This window comes from Physeter macrocephalus, chromosome 17 (genome assembly GCF_002837175.3).
Source record: "Physeter macrocephalus isolate SW-GA chromosome 17, ASM283717v5, whole genome shotgun sequence".
NCBI classification, from domain to species: domain Eukaryota; kingdom Metazoa; phylum Chordata; class Mammalia; order Artiodactyla; family Physeteridae; genus Physeter; species Physeter macrocephalus.
The window spans coordinates 30,097,171-30,103,184 of NC_041230.1; the positions used below are offsets into that span (position 1 = coordinate 30,097,171).

General features: G+C 43.5%; 1 pseudogene; it reads right to left on the reverse strand.

Annotated features, from left to right (window-relative positions):
• Window positions 1–2,989: 2,989 nt before the first annotated feature.
• On the reverse strand, window positions 2,990–4,371 carry LOC112065194 (Y-box-binding protein 1-like; annotated as a pseudogene).
• Between the last annotated feature and the right edge of the window lie 1,643 nt (window positions 4,372–6,014).

Consider the following 6,014-nt stretch of genomic DNA (forward strand, 5'->3'; position numbering starts at 1 on the left):
TCGTCATCTCTAAGATGGAATTCTCTTGGCTCTAAATTTTACTAAATATGGGTTAAAGTTGGCTCTGATTAAAGGAAACAGTCATTTTGCTCAGTTTGGTTCAAATTACTCTTCATGCCAGGGGAAGAACAGACAACTGGTTTTTGTGAGAAGAAGCACAATAGGCTGGCTAGAGCCTGCAAAACTAGGAAACTGAATCAGTTTTCTCATCTGTAAAATGGGCATGAAAATCCCTGCCTTTTCTCTATCACAGGGCTTCTGGGAGGACCATATAAGAGAATGGACTGGAAATGTACTATGTTAACTTTGTGACCTGTACATATCTTAGAGGTTACCATGCCCCCCCTGAATTTTATCTGTTAAATTAGTGAATCAGAATGGCCAGTCTTGGTAAAGACTAAGGCATGATGGCAGGTGAGAGTGTGAAAACTTGGTAAACACGTGACATACTGCTTTTTTGTAGTATGGCCTTTCAGCTCATGAAGGGTGCTTCCTGTTGCAGATCTAAGAAACTGGGAAAACAAAGATCTCCAGTTCAAGGAAAAGAGGGATGCTACTTTCTTCCAGGAAAAATACCTGAAACTTCCAGGGCCTCCTAGACTGAAAGCACAAGAGTTAAATACTGTTGCTCAGAGAGAAATCAATACCAGCTTTTGTTCTGTTCTGAAGAATAAGATAGCTCTGTTCCAACTCGAGTGGGATGTGTGAAGCATATGATAGCCTATTTCGGGTCTAGCCTGGCCAGCAATTTTTAAGGAAGGAACTTGATAACCCCAGGTGACTGTGACAATGAAACCCACTGGGGACTTGAAAATGAGAATGTCAGTGCATTGCTTCTATTTATCTATTTCTTAAAGACACAAGTGGAAAAGGTTGAAAGCAAATATTGTCTTGAAATGATGGAATATATTGAAACTCTTTTGCTGTTAAACTAGCCCAAGATCTGGGTCTGCCTTATACGCAGTGGCTTCAAACACTTTTTGACTATGGGATCATGTGTTGATCAGAGAAGCCCAGTAAGTGATACAGGTAAAAATGGACCTGTTCCAGTTGAAGGGAAATGGGGCCACTGGATTGGTCTCTGACGACATTATTTGCCCAGTGATCGTCATCTCTAAGATGGAATTCTCTTGGCTCTGACCACTCTGCTCAGGTTGTCCAACCCATCTGTCAGGTCACTCAGATGATGCCCCTTCCTGCTGGGCCTCTCGGGTAGAGTCATCAGGGACCACATGGATGCGTCAGACTAGGACTATATCATCTCTCATCTCTACAGGATATAGCATAGTACCCGGCACCTAGGGAGGTCAGTGTGTGCTTGCTAAGTTTACCTGGACTTTCCATTTTGTCCCCCTTTCTATTACCACCTGTACCTGGGTTCTACCTGCTTCTTCCATTCATCTCTGGAATGTGTCTGTTCTCTGAATTCTTGGCTTCTTCAGGTCTGGGGTATCCTACTGATATTGAACCTTTCATTAAAACATTAAGATGTTGGGCTTCCCTGGTGGCGCAGTGGTTGAGAGTCCGCCTGCCGATGCAGGGGACACGGGTTCGCACCCCGGTCCGGGAAGATCCCACATGCCGCGGAGCGGCTGGGCCCATGAGCCATGGCCACTGAGCCTGCGCATCCGGAGCCTGTGCTCCGCAAGGGGAGAGGCCACAACAGTGAGAGGCCCGTGTAACGCAAAAAAAATCAAAACAAAACAAAACAAAACACTAAGGTGTAATATTTGGGTGGAGACTTTGAGTTCTTTGGAGATAGATGGGGGCCTTGAATGACAACAGGACTGACTATGTATTAAGCAAGACATCTTTCTACAACTTATCATTTACACATGAATATATCTACTTAGTGAACACTTACTATGAGCACTTACTATGTGTCTGACACTTAATGAGCACTTACTATGTGTCTGACACTGTTTCCAATGACAGAAATACAGCAAAGAATAACAGACAGAATCCCTGCCCTTAAGGAGCCTACTTTCTAGTGGAAGGAAACAAATATAAACAACATAAAAAATAAACCAAAAAAAAATAGCTACCACAATGATAATTAATATAGGGTGATGTAACAGGGTGGCTGGGTGCTTCTGAATGTGTAGTCAGGAAAAGCCTCCCTGAGAAGGTAACAGGTTGGGATCTAATCCTGCAGAGATTAGAGGCAGAACATTTCAATAAAAGGAGACAATGAATGCCAAGGCCTTATGGATCCTTTCAGAAGCTGGGTGGGAACATGGCAATAGAGGAGATGGTAGAGAGCAGAAGGGGCCAGGTTGGATAGGGCTCTGTAAGCCAGGACAGGTAATACAATGTTATTCTTTTTTTTTCTAACTTAACTTTAAAAAACTTTTAAAAACTTACCTTTGGGACTTCCCTGGTGGTCCAGTGGGTAAGACTCTGTGCTCCCAATGCAGGGGGCCCGGGTTCGATCCCTGGTCGGGGAACTAGATCCCATATGCACGCTGCAACTAAAGATCCTGCATGCCGCGATGAAGATCCCGCCTACCGCAACTAAGACCTGGCGTAGCCAAAATACATAAATATTTAAAAAGAATAAAAATTTAAAAAAATTAGAATAAAAAACTTAAGACCTCTGTTAACATGTGTTTGCAGTTTGTTGACTTTTTTTGAAAAAATCAAGTTGTAAACTTTCATTGCAAATTAAAAATGAGGTTCTTAAAAATCTCAACTTGACCAGATATGAACCAATTTAAAAACCTTTAAAGGTGTATCGAGAATAACCAAGCTTTAAAAAAAAAACTATGTTTGTCATGACCAAAAAGAAATATCTATAGGTAAAAATTATAAAAACCCCATGCAGCATAAACAATGCAGATAGTTCTAGTCATCTGGTCAACAGGCCCAAAGCAAGCACTTAAGGTCTTCAGCTCCGATCTTTTGTTCATTTCTTACTGCAGGAATTTCATGTTCATTTCTTCTTGTTGGATGGCTAAACCGATGACTGCAGAGATGGTAAGCCAGGCATTTACTTGGCACCACCCTGCTCAGTCGTGGGAGTGGATGAATTCTCAGCAGGTGGATGGACTGCATTTTTCTCTTTGCCACCTTGTGGCTGAGGGTTTTCTGGGTGTCTGCGTCAGTAGTTGAAGTTGCGGCGGTACCCATGTTGAGGTGGCTATTGACCTCCAGGTCTCCTCACCCAGATTTTCCTTATCTTCTTCATTGCCTTCCTCTCTAGGCTGTCTGGCTAGGAGGGACCCTTGTGGAATCGTGATCTCTAACCTGATACATATTCTGTCTCATGGGTCAACCAAGCTCTGCACCCTGGTTGTCAGCACCCTCCATCCCCGCTCTGTGCACGGGAGGGTTGGAATACTGTGGTTCACTCCCGAAGGGTCTCCGCATGTGCTATGGTGGGCCCTGGTAGCGCTCTCCCATCCCACATTCTTCTCCTACCCTCACTATTTTGGTAATTATGCTGCTAACGGCATGGAGGACCCTGCAACATGGAGCGTATCTATCACACTTACAATCTGCAGCAATATTGACCGTCACCAGGGCCTGTAACACATGCTGCCTCTGCCTTCTCTTCTCTTTTCAACAATGTCAAACTCCACCCTTTCTCCATCTCCTACACTGCAAAGGTACTTCCGGGGTTATTCTTATGGCAGTCTGGTGTACAAATACATCTTCCTTGGTGTCATTCCTGTTGATGAAACCATATATATTTCTTTCTTTCTTTTATTTTTTAAAATTTTTTGGCTGTGCCACATGGCATGTGGGATCTTAGTTCCCTGACCAGGGATCGAACCCCTGCCCCCTGCAGTGGAAGTGCAGAATCTTAACCACTGGACCGCCAGGGAAGTCCCAACACATCCGTTTCTTACGTTGAACCATTTGGCTATTCGCAAGCCCTTGGGTGCAATGATCTTCTCGTCCCTGAAGGCAGGCGGGGGCTGCTCACTGTTGCAGTGATGGTGACTGGGACCCACTGTGGCAGCTGAGGCTCCTCCCAAGGTGTGATGGTAACTAGGCCAGGATGGTGATGGGGCTGCTCAGGGCTCTCTGGGGTCAGGTCTCCATTCCCACTACTGATCTGCAATGTTATTCTTAATAGGATGGGAAAGCATCGAGTGGTTTTTAAAAAAATCTAAACTTTTACTTTGAGATAGTTGTAAATTCACATGTAGTGGTAAGAAATGGTGCCAGAGATCCTGAGTGCACTATACTCAGTTTCCCCCAAGGTTAACATCTGGCAGCATTGTAATGCAATATCACAACCAGCATATTGACATTGATATAATCCACTGATTTTATTGAGATCGCCCCAGTTTTATTTGTACTCTTTTGTGTGTTTTATCATACACTGCGTAGTTCCATTCAGTTTTATCACCTGTGTAGAGTCATGTATCCATCTCCCCAGTCAAGATACAGAGCAGCTCCATCACCACAAGGAGCCTTTGTGTTGCCCTTTTATGGTCACATCCATGTCCCTCCCACCTCCATCCCCAGCCCTAACCCCTGGCAATCACTAATCTGTTCTCCATTTCTGTAATCGTGTCATTTCAAAAATGTTATACGTATGAAATTTACAGTATATCACCTTTTGGGACTGGCTTTTTTTCAACATCAATCTGTGTCAATATGCATCTATCAGTAGTTTGTTTCTTCTCATTGCTGAGTAGTATGACATGTTTTGGTTATACCACAGTTTATTTAACGATCACCCACTAAGTTGGTTCTGGTTTTTGTCTGTTATGAATAAAGCTGCTGTGAGGACTTGCATACAGGTGTGAACATTAGTTCTCATTTCTCTTGGATAAATGCCTAAGAGCGTGATTGCTGGGTCATATAGTAGTTGCATATTTAGTTTTTTAAGAAACTGCCGACATATATTCCAGAGCCACTGGGTCATTTTAAGTAGGGGATGATCTGATTTATTATTATTTTTTTGTTTTTGTTAAGACCATCCTAGATGCTCTTTGGGACATAGATTTTCAGGTTGCCAGACACCAGCTCCAAGGTCAAGAGGACAAAGATGATGGCTTGGTCTAGGAAGGCACTGATGGAGATGGAGAGCAGTGGTTTTGACCTCAGGCAAAGCACAGAAATTAGGAGCTATCATTTTTGAGTTTGGTTTCTATTTTAATATGCGTAGGTTCCTCACTGCCCCCCGCCTCCCTTCCTTCCTTCCTTCCTTCCTACCTTCCATGGACTCTGTTTACTACAGGCCCCCCAACTTCCTTTTCCCCTCTATATCAGTGTTCTCCTCTTGCTGTGGGGGGACTTGCATGAGGCTCCCATGATTGCAGACTCCGAATTCAATTCTCTGCTGATACAAATAAACTCATCCTTGGAGAAGTATCAGGCAGTCTGTTTATTTCAGGTCAACAGAATCAAAAAGTCACACTCAGGATGAGAAAAAAAGGAGCTGCCCATATCTACCACAGTTTGAGTTGTAATATTATTTTCAGATATTTTACCATCATCCCTGAAGAGGGTACTTTATTTTTATTTTATTTTTTTTGTGGTATGCGGGCCTCGCTCTGCTGCGGCCTCTCCCGTTGCGGAGCACAGGCTCCGGACGCGGAGGCTCAGCGGCCATGGCTCACAGGCCCAGCCGCTCCGCGGCATGTGGGATCCTCCCAGACCGGGACGCGAACCCGGTTCCCCTGCATCGGCAGGTGGACGCGCAACTGCGCCACCAGGGAAGGGAAGCCCTGAGGGTACTTTATATATTTATTTATTTTAAATTTAATTTTTATTTTATATTGGGATGTAGTTGCTTTACAATGTTGTCTTAGTTTCAGGTGTACAGCAAAGTAGTTCAGTTACATGTATACATATATCTATTCTTTTTCAGATTCTTTGCCCATATAAGCTATTACAGAATATTGAGTAGAATTCTCTGTGCTATACAGTAGGTCCTTGTTGATTATCTATTTTATATGTAGTGGTGTGTATATGTTAATCCCAACCTCTTAATTTATCCCTCCCCCCAACGTTTCCCCTTTGGTAACCATAAGTTTTTTTTTAAATAACTTCTTCTT